The sequence below is a fragment of the Ambystoma mexicanum genome, chromosome 7p, assembly GCF_040938575.1.
Source record: "Ambystoma mexicanum isolate Mex_15411 chromosome 7p, UKY_AmexF1_1, whole genome shotgun sequence".
In the NCBI taxonomy this organism is placed as follows: Eukaryota; Metazoa; Chordata; class Amphibia; order Caudata; family Ambystomatidae; genus Ambystoma; species Ambystoma mexicanum.
The window spans coordinates 450,370,132-450,384,534 of record NC_090939.1 but is presented as its reverse complement, the minus strand read 5'-3'; the positions used below and the strand labels follow the sequence as shown (position 1 = coordinate 450,384,534).

Sequence of the window (14,403 nt, the reverse complement as noted above, 5' to 3'; positions counted from 1 at the left end):
TCTGTTTCTCTCTTCTGAGGTAAGAGGACCTCTAGTGATTCCTATTTGCATGGGTTCTTCCTCATGGGTTCGTGAGGTCTTGGTAAATTCGCTTCGTACATTTGGAGGAGGTCCTTTGGCTTTTCCCTTCTTCCTTTCTAGATTCCTTTCTTGGATTCTATAATCCATCTGTAGAACGAGCGTAATCATCTCTGCAAGGTTATGCGGGCGAGGTACTCGAGACAGTTCGTCCTTCAAGTCTTCGTTTACGTTTCTCCTAAAAATAGTAATGAGAGCGTCATCTGCCCAGGCTGTTTCATGTGCCAGTTGCTTGAACTGAGTGATGTACGCCAGTATTTCCATTGTTCCTTGTTTCAGGTCTAAGAGGTTTTCTTGTGCAGATACAACTATTTCTCTGCGTCCAAACATGGCTTGTATGCTATTGGAGAATCCAGCAATAGAATCTAAGAGTTGATTGTTAGTGGTCACCAGGGGTGTGGCCCAAGCCAGAGCGCTCCCTGATAGGTTGGATATCATGAAGCTGACCTTGGACCGGTCGTTAGGAAAAAAGGCCGGTTTCAATGTAAATTGTACCGTACAAGAGTCGATGAATTCTTTTAGTTTTTTGGGATTGCCATCATATTTCCCCATAGGGAGGGGACCTGGAGGCAGTTCGATTCTTGAGTGTACTACTTGACGAAGCATGGTGTTTTCATTGCGCAGGGTTTGCATCTCGGTATTGAGATTTTGTACAGCTGCTACCAGCTGCTGTATCTGTTGCTCCATGGCGTTGCTATCTCTTACAATCTGTTTCAACACCACACTTTTTGACAAGCCAAGAATGGTACTCACGAATCTTCGGGCTTTATCAGGATGTTTGAAGAGTAGAGAGACGTCCCCCCGTGCGTCCAGAGACCGTGAGTGGTACTCTGTGCACCCAGGGGGCCACCCCCTGGGAAACCCTCGAGGGGAAGAAAACCCAGATCCAGACAGGTCCCGATTGATTGGAACGGAAGTTCGTATGATAATTGAAGATGTAGAAAATTAACTTGCTGTACACTTGACGTCAGGAAGCGGAGCACGAATAATCCAAGGTAAGATGCCGGGGAAACCCTGTTAATACCAGGAGAAGGAGAGCAGACTCACGAGAGACGTGACTCAGAGGAAGACGAGGAGAAGCACAAAGTGACAGCAGGAGGAGAGGAGCCGCGGTTGCGAGAGGCCGACGGCGGAAGGAGGAAAGAGGCTGAGAGATGTAAGTGAACCAGAAACGGTGAGTACCGAAGCGGCCGCAGCCGAAGCGGAGTAAAGGAAGCCGAGCAGGGCTAGGATTAGTTAGCACGGCAAGCCGTGTGGAAAAAAGAAACAGCGAACTGTCAAGGTTGGCAGCCTCTGAGCGGAGAAAAAGGTGCTGCGAGCAGCTAGTACGGCAAGCCGTGTGGAAAAAAGAAACAGCGAACTGTCAGGGTTGGCAGCCGCTGAGCGGGAAAAAAGGTGCTGCGAGCAGCTAGTACGGCAAAAGCCGATCGAGGAAACAGAAACAGCGAACGGCCAAGATTGGCAGACGCTATAATGAGAAAGGTGCTGCGAGCAGCTAGCACGGCTAAAGCCGAGCGGTGAAAGGTAGGGAAACACAGATGGAAAGCAATGCATACACGGGAGCGAGTAGCAACGCAGAGTGTTTTAGTGATTCAGGGTTTAAGTAGGAGTGATCAGGTGGAACTGAGTGCGAAACTAGACCTGCACCGTTAGGTAGTAGAAACGTGATCCAACAGACGCCATCTTGAATTCCACTGTGTGCGCCGATGATGGTGAATCTTCCAATGTTTCCAAAGAGTTCTAGGGGTTTTCCTAACACTTCCATTAAGGAATCGTGATAACAAGAGATTACCTTTTTCTGTAAATCTGTGCTGGGCAGGTATAATTGTTCTTGGAAATATAATAAATCGTCCTTCACTGCAAAGTCCTTTCCCTGCAGATGCCAATTCTGTATGTCTGCTGGAGTTACAAGTTGCCTGGCTTCATCCTTAACTTCTTCTATGGATTGTGTGGCGATTACACCCAGAATTCTTAGTTCGGGAATGATAGGTACAGGTTTAGGGTTGATCAAGTGTTCTTCCACTCCCATCCGAGAAAGGGCATCAGCTTTACCGTTTTTTGTACCAGGTCGATAGGTAATTATGAAGTCAAACTCGGCAAAGAATAGTGCCCAGCGGAGTTGTCTAGAAGATTGGGCTTTTGCGGTTTTCAAATATTGCAGGTTTCGGTGATCCGTAATCACAGTAACGGTGTGTCGGGCCCCCAGAAGATAATGCCGCCAAGCCTTAAAGGCAGACTTGATAGCCAGAAGTTCCTTATCAGTAATAGTGTAATTGATTTCAGGAGGCGAGAATTTGCGGGACCAAAATGCCACGGGATGCAACTGATTGGTTACTGGGTCCTTTTGTGATAGAACTGCCCCCATGGCAAGGCTCGAAGCATCAGTTTCAACGATGTAGGGGAGTTCGGGGCGAGGATGTTTTAAAATTGGTGCAGAGATAAATTTAGTCTTCAAATTCTGGAAAGCTTGCTCCGCCTCGGTAGACCATTCAAAACGTTTGTTTTTCTTTAACAAGGCGGTGATGGGCTGGACTATTCGAGAGAATTCGGGGATAAACCTGCGGTAAAAGTTAGAGAAGCCTAACATGCTTTGAACACCTTTTACGGAGGATGGTGATGGCCATTTGAGAATTGCATCGACCTTCTTTGAATCCATACGCACTCCGCTAGGTGATAATATGAATCCCAAGAACTCAACTTCAGTCATGTTGAAAACACATTTTTCCAACTTGGCGAAAAGTTTGTGTTGACGCAATCTCTCGAGGACCATTTTCACGTGTTTCCGATGTTCAGATTCCGATGAAGAATAAACGAGGATGTCGTCAATGTAAACAACAACACACACATCTATGAGCTCTCTGAGGACATCGTTCATAAAATATTGAAAGGCGGCCGGGGCATTGCAAAGTCCGAAGGGCATGACCTGATATTCAAATAGCCCATACTTGGTGCGGAAGGCCGTCTTCCATTCATCGCCCTCTTTTACTCGTACCAAGTGGTAGGCTCCTCTAAGATCCAGCTTTGTATATATGCATGCTTTTCTGACCTGGTCCAGGAGTTCAGGGATCAAAGGTAACGGATATCTATTCTTAACGGTGATCTGGTTCAGGGCACGATAATCTATACAAGTTCTAAGGTCCCCTTCTTTCTTTGGAACGAAGAACAAAGTTGAAGAAGCAGGGGACTTGGAAGGACGAATGAACCCATTCGCTAGGTATTGATCCAGGTATTGTCGGAGGTGAAGGTTCTCAGGCTCGGTGAGGGCATAAATTCTACTACAAGGAGGAGTAGATCCAGGTATCAGGTCTATCTGGCAGTCATAAGACCTATGAGGAGGTAGAGAGTTAGCCTGATCCTTCCGGAAAACATCTTGGAATTCTAGGTATTCGGGAGGTAACTGGGGAGTCTCCGAAGAAATTGCTGCCAGTGCAACACCAGGTGGAGGGTGACAAGTAGAGACACATTCTGGAAACTGAACCGTTCTTGCTCGCCAATCGATCAGAGGATTGTGTTTCTCTAACCAAGGTATTCCTAGAATAATCTGGAACTGAGGGGCCTTGATCACGTCGAACACGATCTTCTCATGGTGTCCATCTTGACTTACTAGCGTCACTTCTTGAGTGGTATGCGTTACTGGTCCGGAGGCTATCTCCGTACCATCCACCGTAATAATGACGTCCTTTACAGCCTTGGTACAAAGAGTTAGATTCATCCTCAAAACCATTTCATGATCCACGTAATTGCCGATGGCACCGCTGTCGACGTAAGCTTCAATCGCATGTAATCGATCCGGATGATCAGGGCTAATGAGGACCATAGGTATCACGAAATGCGAGGTCACGGAACTGGTTTTAACGCTCGGCAAGAGGACCTCTATTCTTGTCGGGCGAGGTCGTTTCCCTGCTTAGAGTTTGTGACCTTGGTAACTGCAGCTCCTACTGCCTTCTTGGCTGGTTTCACCGGACAGTCTCGAAGAAAGTGCCCTGAGTTTCCGCAATAGCGGCATAATTGCAACTGTTTTCTCCTTTCCCGCTTCTTTTGTGTTAGTGGTCCTTTCAGGCCCCCTATTTGCATGGGTTCCCCGGAGTCTACTCCTTTGGAAGGAGTTGGTGGTTTGGAGAGCATCAAACTTGGAACGATCGGCCTTCCTGTTCTGCAGTCTGTGATCTATTTGAACGACTAAGTCTATATAGTCCGAACAGTCTTGCGGGGGATTCACTACTTGGGCTAACACATCTTTGAGCTCTCCACGTAGACCTCTATAAAACAGCGTAATCCTTTTGTCCTCAGGCCATTGAGTTTCCACTATCAGTCTGTTGAAAGACGCAATATAAGCCAAAAGGTCTTGATTACCCTGTCGCAACGAAAGAAGCTCATTGTCCAAGGCCTGCCCCTGTGAATGTCTTGCGAACAGTTTTTCCATACTGAGCTGAAAAGCTTGAAAATCATGGAGAACCGGATCATCTTGATTAACTAGAGGGATCGACCAGTCTGCCGCATTGCCACTAAGGTACGAAAGCACGAAAGCTACTTTAGCTTGATCAGTTGGAAAGGCTGCTGGCCGGCATAAGAAATGCAACCGGCACTGATTAATAAATACTGCAAACCTCTTTGGGTCACCAGAAAATCGTTCGGGCGGAGCCAGAGGTACATTCCCAGGTAGGTTGATTTGCACTGGATTCATAGAGGATGTTGAAGGAAGATTTGCCCCTGATGCGGGTAATGGGGTCTGTCCGGCTTGTGACTGTAGCAATTGTCTAGCGAGATCGTCTGTTCGCTCCTTGGAAATAATCAGTTCCCTTCTTAGAGCGTTCGTTTCCTGACGGGCTGCATGCACTTCTGCTCTTAGTTCCCCAAGTAACTGGGCTAGCTGGTCGGTATCCGAGGTTTCCATAGCGCCTGGGCGGGAGTTTTGCGGTGGGCTTTGCGTTCTGTAACGCTCACCTGATTCCCGCAGAGGCGCCGGTCTTGACTGGGCGAATACCGGATCTTTAAAGGTGATGTGTAGCACACGGTTGGCTCTTTGGGCTGGACCTCTGTGCACTGTATGTCTGACTCGAAGAGTAAGATGTCTGCAGATAGAAAATATGGGATTAATGAACTGGGGTTATTGGGTGTCTCTCTCTTCTTCCCCTTCTCTTCTCCTGTAGAACCCCAAAGGTTAATGCTCTCACCTTAGGTAAGTGAACGCTGAGCTCTCCATCTGCCTCGGGGCAGGGTGCCGTAACCAGTTTCTTCACTGGATAAGGGTGCAGGCCTCTTGACCTCAGATGACTGCTGTCCGTCGTTTACTGCACGAACGGTAAGTTCTGAGTATTTCAAATGTCTTTAAAAGTCTTTTGTAATGATGTCTCTTGTTTTGCGATGGCGGATGAAGGGCTGAAGTGAGTTGAGGATGGAACCCGTGTGAGAAATAGAAGCGCCTGGAAGCACGTAAGTAAGCGCTTGTTGCCTGCTTCACGATGCGCACTAACTGTCCTTTTATCTTGCAGGTACAAGTTCGAAACTGCTGAAGGGTGCCGGAATACCCACTGGGTTCGACGTGGGAAGGAGTAATGGCACGTGAGTAATAAAGTTACCCAATGTCTTTAAACGCACCTTCTTTTGTCTTTCAGATGCGGGATGCAGCGCCGAAGACCTCCGGAGCACGCGAAGAGTAGGTAAGCCTTTGTCTTTCAGATGTCGGAATGCAGCGCGAGGCGTTGGTGACAGCCGATGGACCAGGTAAGAGAAGCGCTGTCACTGAAGACCGTAATGCTAACCTGTTCTTTCTTGTCTTTATAGGTGTTGCTGAAGACTGGATTCAGGATGGTAAGCCTTTTTCCCTTAGGCCCAGGATCAGATGCAGAAGACACGATGAGCGTTCTGCTGCAGAGGATGCAGAATAACGCAAAGCAAGATTCATCCATCGGGTGTGGTTTAAATAGCCTCCTGTAGTGCTTAGGTGTCTCTTTCCATTGCCTCGCCTAGGTAAGAAAAGAGTTCCTGCTTTCCAGAAGAGTTCCAGTGTTCTGAACCTAGGGAGTGGCTCCTGCCCCACCCAACAGGAAAAGTAGTTCCAAACAGAAGAGGATTAGAGGCTCAACTGGCAGGTAAGTAAGCAGCATGGTCTGCTGCAGGTAAGTCCACCCAAGCATTATGAGCCCGGCGCTTCCAGCGCTGGGACTGGGCATATTTATGAGCCTGGTGCCACTGGCGCCAGGACAGGGTCCAAAAGGTCCCAATTGGGACTGGTTGGCACTCAGAACCTGGGTTATGGGTCTGCGTCCAAGGGAGTTGGGTAAGTCCTGACCTTTTGGAAGCAGAGATCATGACACCACTAGCGTACTTTCTACTGTCATCTGAACACCAGTCTAGTAGCACATAAATTCAGGAATACCCATCCCAACTAGTTGTAGTTGCCCAATGTACAATCACACACCATCACATACATCTTTATCATCATACTCCGACATTCCTGCACACATACATTGCAGAACACCCTAACCCATACCTTCTTTATTTTTTTCAACAGACCCTAAAGAATGCCTACCAAAAATCAAGTCCGTAGAAAGCAACGCAGAAGTAGAGCAAATGAAAATAGAAGTGTCCAAAATAAGCATCCATCTCTAGCAGAATTTGTAAAAAAAAGTTCAAACAAAACTGCTAATACAGTCATTTAGCGAAACAAAACAAGCTTCAAGTACAGAAACTTTGCCTCCTCTATCAAAATGTAAAACGAAACAGAAAACAATTAACAAGACTTCAGCTACCACTACTGATAAAACTGCTCCTATAAATCTTGATATAGTGCCAAGTAAGCATACCAAAAAAAGTATTTTAGCAAAAATGTTCTGCCACAGAGTCCTTCAAAATCTTATAAAAACAGGAGAGAAATCAGGCACAACCCTTAAAATCTACCGTAGGAAATTTATCTTTGAAGCTTTGATAGACAGTGCAATCCTCAAAAGAAAGTTATTTATTTTAGTGTTAAACAAAATGAAACCACTTACAAAACTAATGACTAAATTACAAAAAAGACTTCTCAATAAATGAAATGTCAACAGAAATAACTTCTTAAATATCTGTGGAGGTGAGTGGAGTCACACTACAAGCACAGAACCATATTTTAATGAAGAAGCATACAAACAAAAGCAAACAAATACAATTGCCATACATAGCAGTGGACGAGGTTATGAAAAGGTTAATACCATAATGGAACAAGAAATACTGCTTAAAAAATATCCCCAGAAAACTTAGAATTACCTCTCCATTCAACTGAATCAGAACGTCTAGTATACAAATGGCCATGCACATCAATGTGTAACATTCCCAAAAAATCTTACAAGTCTTTACGCCAATTCCTCAATCAGTATGTGAGAGGCAAAGACAAAATCAAAATTAAACTACTGCCAAATACGGATACCTGTCCAGTACGCAAGTACACAGGACTACAAGGACATTCATTGGCCTGCATTTCAGGACCTACTTGCAAAACCACCTTCCATCATTTCAAAATGATATCAACACATCATTCAACTATAAGAAATCTAGTCTATGAACTGTACTATGCTAAAAGTCCTGCTTTAGCACTAGCCAATTTAAATAACATTCTTCTACATGGTACAGCAAAAGACCTACTTGAAGAAATCGACTATATCCAGAAAAAATATTTTGGAAGTGAAAGCCACTTACAGAATGAAATAGCTTTAAAACAGATTAGCAACAATTCTATGCATGGTAACCTTCTACTACACACATACAAAAAAGAAATACTGAAATTTAAAAGTACATCTGCTGAAGTACCAAACCACGTGTGTGTATGTTGCCGCAGAACTTTTTATAAAAGTAACACAAAAACTGTAGACCTAAAATACAAAATAGAAGAAAATGAAGATTCTAAATGGTTAGAATTAGCTCTCTACCTTATAGCAGAAAACAAATATGAAATAACTGACCCCTTAATACTTTGCAGTTACTGCACTACAAAATTTGACAACAACCAAACTCCTTCACGTGCTATCGCAAATAATTAGGAATTATTTCCACTACCAAAACCCCTACAACAACTCAATTTATATGATAAAACAAAATGTGCACACTCTGGGAGTCCAACGTCCAATGGAGCAATCTTTAATTATCTTAGTAAATGGTGTACCTACAAAAGACAAAAAAAATGGCAACAACTGGTAGATTTACATAAAGTTAGACAAGCCTTGCAATATCTAAAAGACAATAATGAATACTACAAAGAAATTAATATTGAAGAAAACTTGAAAGAAACCACTGAAATAATTCAAGAGTCACCAGAAGCTGGTCAATTTGAGCTTCTAGATCCTGCTACAGTATCCAATACTTTAGACCATTATACAATTCATCCATTGCACTCTAATGACAGCATAGAAGATGCACTAGAAACGTACCAAATGCGACAAACAAAAGGATCACCAATCAGCATATGGGAAAAAGTATAGAAGCATGTGCTTTTCCTCTACTCTTTCCTACTGGCAAAGGAGGAAGGTATGATGATAGACAACAGCATCAGAATACCGCTCATTACGGATGTATTCTGAAGATCCCAGATTTAGACAAAATGTGGAATACATATTCCACCTACTCTTTGAAAGGGATCTAGCAACTCTATATTACGGAGTTGCACACACATTAAAATTAGGAGCCCACTTTCAAAATATGTCAGCTACACAATTATTACAAAAAGTGCAGCAAAAAGATGAGGTTTTACAATCAAGTATTACAAATCTATTAGCAAACATGCTTGGTACTAAAGAGTTCTAGTTCCGACGTCCTGGAGATGTACGTTGTATGAGAAGAAACCTTGGCCCACCCACTTGGTTTGTTACATTAAGTTGTGCAGAATATGCATGGGAAGATTTACATGATTTCCTACGCATATCAAACAAAAACAAAACAAACATAGATATACTAACACCTGGAGAACTTTGCTCTCTAGATCTAGTTAATGTTTCAAGATATTTTCACCATCGCTTCATTGCTATGCTACACTTTATTTGTAATAAAACTGTTCCTCCCCTCGGAGAAGTGCAACACTTATATACCAAGCCAGAGGAGCACCACATATCCACATGCTTTTATGGATTAATGATGCTCCTAAATTTGGTCAAGACAATGATGCCACTGTGTTACAGTTTATCGAAAAATATGTCACTTGTGAAATTCCATCGGAAGCAACAAATAGTGATCTTCATGCAAAAATGTTACAATTTCAAAGACACAAATGTGGCAAATATTGTCGTCGCAAATACAAAAACAAAGGGAAATACTACACCAAATGCCGCTTTGGCTTCCCTAGACCAGTTACAAAAACAGGTCAAGTAAACAACTTCATGTCTTTAGTTTGACATGGTATTAAAGGTAAATGACCTAAAAATACATATTACATAAAAAGAACAGAAGAAGAAAAATATATCAATGATTACAACGCAATCATTGCCCACTTATGTAATGCAAACATAGATGTGCAGTACGTTGCAGACAATTCGACTGCAGTTGCACGATATGTTACAGCATACTTAACCAAAGCAGAGAAAACAGAGCTCCAAGACCTCTGCAATGACCTGTCATCAGACAAAACACTGTCTCAGAAATTATACAGCTTGGGCATAAAAATGCTCTCACATAGAGAATGTGGCTCCTATGAAGCAGCAGATCTTTTAACCGGTACTGCTTATTATGGAAAATCTGAAAATATAGTATGGCTAAGTCTTGGTCCTGCTAAATCTAGAAAAAGAGTTCTGAAATCATACAACAATATAGAAACAATAGCCAAACATGATCCCAACAGCCAAGACATTTTAAAAAGCAATTTGCTGGACACATACTACCCAAACAAGTACCACTTTGGAAACCATGTGCTATACCACATAGCCCAAAACTTCACATACAAAAATATTATAAAACGCGATGAATAAAAGGTAGATACAGAGTGTCAAATTGTGAAGGCAGCTTAGTAAAACTCACCAAACCAAATTTAATTAATCGTATCAAATTTTCAATAGACTCCTCAACATAAAGAACTATATTACATGTCCCTGCTACAACTCTTTAAATCATGGAGAAAAGAAAAAATACTAGATGACTATGACTCCTATGAAGACGCTTTCAAAGCAAATGAAAGCACTATAACCGATGTAAACTTTAGACAGTACAAAACAATGTTGCACAATGAACAGCAACACGAAGAAGAATTCCAGGCCCAACTAGATAAGGACACTCCTGACAGTAGTCAACCTTCTGTAACAGGAAGCCAAGAACCACTGGGAGAGCCACTTATAACAAATGAGGCAGAATTAGCTATGACAGAAGTAGAAAACGCCATGTGTCAGTATGAAGATAAAGAAGACTTAAATATACTACAATCAAAACTAAACAGTGAGCAACAAAGCATTTTTCAAGAAGTAACGAAAGAAATTGCACATGGTGAACAACATGAAAACAAAGAATGCACCTGCCAAAATTACAAACCTATACTACTGTAAGTCAGTGGTGAAGCTGGTTCTGGCAAAACATTCTTAATCAAAATCATCAGTAAATTCCTTCAACAATTGCCCAACAACAAACTGCCAGCTGTTGTCACTGCCCCCACAGGTTTAGCTGCCTACAACACAGGTGGTGTCACTTTACACCGATTACTACTCCTGCCAGTAGAACACCAAAACAAATTAGACTATTACAAACTTTCTACAGAAGCTGCAATGGAACTACGCAGACTATTAAAACAAATGAAAATGCTACTAATAGATGAAGTGAGCATGGTTTCTAACCTAATGTTGGCTTTGATTCACCTCAGATTACAAGAAGTACTCAAAACAAACTACGAAGAGCTCTTTGGAGGAAAACACATTGTTTTCAGAGATCTTCAATTGACACCAGTGAAAGGTGAGTCTATTTTTAAAACCTTAGGACACAAACTCTGCCATAAAACTGTTGGCAGCCTAGGAAATGTCAACCTTTGGCAACATTTCCATTACAGAGAATTAACAGAAAACATGCGGCAATCTGCAGATCTCACTTATGCCAGCATCTTAAAAAGTATTAGAGTTGGTATACTATCTCAAGAAGCGCAAGCAATATTGAAAACCCTGCACATTCATGCACTTTATGGCGATAATGCATGTGCTACGGATGTTATGGAACAATTGGCCCACAAAAATGTCAATTGTATGGCCTTAATGCCAACTCTTGCAAGCTGTTTCAAATTCAATGAAACAATGTTAAAAAAAGAAATGCAACCAATAATTGAAATTAGCGCCACACACAAACTAGGCATACATGGTGTAACACTACCCATGTGTGAACAAGCCACAACAAGACTAAATAGTTTATAAAATTCAATCTCCAACACAGCTGGATTGGAAAAAATATTAAAATTATCCTTAAAGTGCAGAGTAATGCTTAAGCGTAACCTTGACGTGGATCAAGGACTAGTAAATGGAGCACTGGGTACAGTTGTTGGCTTTCAAACATACCCACGTGACAACAACATTCAGTTTGTCAATATTCTCTTTGACCAACTTTCAGAAGTGAAAAGGATAGGACGCTCAACAGCTCGATTCCTTCTCTTCAAAGACATGTATGTACGCAGGGAACAATTTTCTCTAACTCTTGCATACGCAGTCACCATTCATAAATCGCAAGGTTTTACCCTAGACAAAGCATTTATAGACATTGGTAACACAGTCTTTAAAGAAGGCATGAGCTACGTAGCACTATCACGCTTACGTACACTTGACAGTCTATATCTAATTAACTTTAATGCAAGTAAAGTAAACGCTGATATTCCTTGCATTTTAGAATATAATAGACTTCGATCACTATACACCCCCCATCTAAAAACATATCCTGTTCCACAAAAAGTAAAATGTTCTAAAAGAAAACTAAATCAAACAGAAATGCAACAGAATGTAACTGCAAATCCTCCAAAGAGAATAAAAAAAACGAATACTTCATCAAGTATCACAAACAAAAAAGAAACTATTAGGGAAAGTAAACCAGGTACTTCGTCAAAAAAGGAAGACAAACAAAAAAAAAGCACTCCGATACAGAACTACCTGGTCCATTTAAACTTTCAAATGTAATTGGTGTAAGTTGCTATGCAAATGTAGCAATGAATATTCTATTTCAATTACCACCAATTGTTGACAACATTTACTTACACAGTACACACCAATTGTGTTTGCATATGTTAGTACTTCATAGAAACGCAACAAACAATCCTGACAACACGTATTGTGTTTATGGAATAAGATAACAATTGGACTACTGTGCTGGAATGGTGAAATTCACTATAAACTCACAGGAAGAGCCACAAGAATTTCTAATGTACTTACTACAAGTACTGGAAAACAAAAACATACCTATAAATGAAATCTTCCAGATTTCATACATGTGGAAACATACATGTGTTCTCTGCAACAATGTGACACAAGAACAAATCCCCAATGAGCGCTTCATGTATGTATCAATACCTAATTGTGAATCTGTTCCATTTCAGCAACTTGTACAAAATGCAAACCATGGTAGATTATGTACTACCTGCAATTCGGATAATCGCTCCACCTTACTAATACAAACACATAGTAAATATGTAATATTAATGCTTCTACGTTACAATGCAGATGGTACCAAAAACAACTGCAAGCTGACGGGATTCACGCATGTTCAAGTATCACTTGGTAAGAAAACCTTCACAACAATAGGTATAATCTACCACACAGGAGACACAACCAATGCAGGTCACTATACTGCATATATATAAAAAAAATGTGGATGCATCGAATGTAATGATAGTACCATTACTCTAAAGCAGAGATTACCTGCAAATCTTACAAACGCTTATTTAATCTTCTTAAAACCAAAATGTATTAACTAAACTGTACTTAAACAGTAACAAAAATTCTATTAAAAAACTATAAACTGTTAAAATATGCTAACAGCTATCTAACTGCCCCAAGATTCTACAACAACTAAATGGATAAATGAATACCACTAAATTATATCATAAAATAGACCGTTAGAATATGCCAACTGGTATCTAACTGCCCCAAGATTTTCAATACCCAAACAGATAAATCAATACCACTTCATTATTTAAAAAAATAGACAGTTAGAATATGCCAACAGGTATCTAACTGCCCCAAGATTCTACAACAACTAAACAGATAAATGAATACCACTACATTATAACAAAAAATAGACAGTTACAAAATGTTAACCGATATCTAACTGCTCCAAAAATCCGCAACAAGCCAACATATAGAACATTAGTCAGAAACAACAAGTGAACACTGAAAACAAACAAACAAATGGACTGTAGCATAACAAAAAAAGGTTTTTTTTTAAATCTAACATGAATTTTTTTTTCCCACAGGCCCAATGATTTTAGCAACAAGCACAGTAACTGAGCAAATTGCACAGTACACTGGTTTGTAAGCTACTAAATATGAGGGTAAAACAAAAAATGTTGATTAATCCATGTTATAAGTCGTTACAAAATACCAATACTAACATGATCTTTTCTTTTATCACAGAAATTAACGAGGAATACATGTACTCCAGTTACTAAACCAAACAGTAGGTATATTATAATAAGTATAACCATCGCAGCAAACCACACCCATAGTGACTTATAACTTCACAGTTTATAAATTTGGTCTTGACCATGCACCCAAGAGTCTAGGCCCTGGCCACAACCACCACAGCATACCACACCCATAATACCTTATAACTTCGCTGCTTATAAATTTGATCTCATCCATGCACCCAAGACTGGATAAACCACTATGGGTTTGCTATGCTGTGGTGGTTGTGGCCAGGGCATAGAGTCTTGGGTGCATGGCCATATGGCGAGCATGGCCATATGTCGAGCCAAGGACAGAATCATGGCGGCAACCGCTTCTCCCGACTTGGACTATCGACACAGGAGCACACTGGGTACCTCCGACACACAATGCAGGAGTCTTCAGCTTTGATTCCAGGTCTTATGTTTTCTATTCTCGAAGGCTCATAAAAGTTAGTATTTCTGTGAAAAGGTCAAGGGCCCATCCTTTGTATTCCTTTTCGGTCTTGCCGTTTTTAGTCTTGTATTAAACTGCTATCTTGGAACTGCTGCTTCCTCGTGTGCTTTGCCTCGCTCAGAGTGTGCTCTTTTTCTCTGCCTTTTATCCGTATGGGGAAGTGTGATGGAAGTCAGGTGTGTGTAATGATCAGTAATTGCCTGACCATCGTGTTGAAACATGTCGGGTATACGGCTCGGGTGTTAGTACGTTTTCCCTCACAGTGAGTTGTCCGTGAGAAAGTGTTTGTCGG

General features: G+C 41.4%; 1 protein-coding gene across 6 annotated transcripts in view; it reads left to right on the top strand.

Annotated features, from left to right (window-relative positions):
• Positions 1-14,403, top strand: part of DCAF6 (DDB1 and CUL4 associated factor 6) — a 2,172,363-nt gene that overhangs the window by 1,625,502 nt on the left and 532,458 nt on the right. The gene's annotated exons all lie outside the window — the stretch shown is intronic.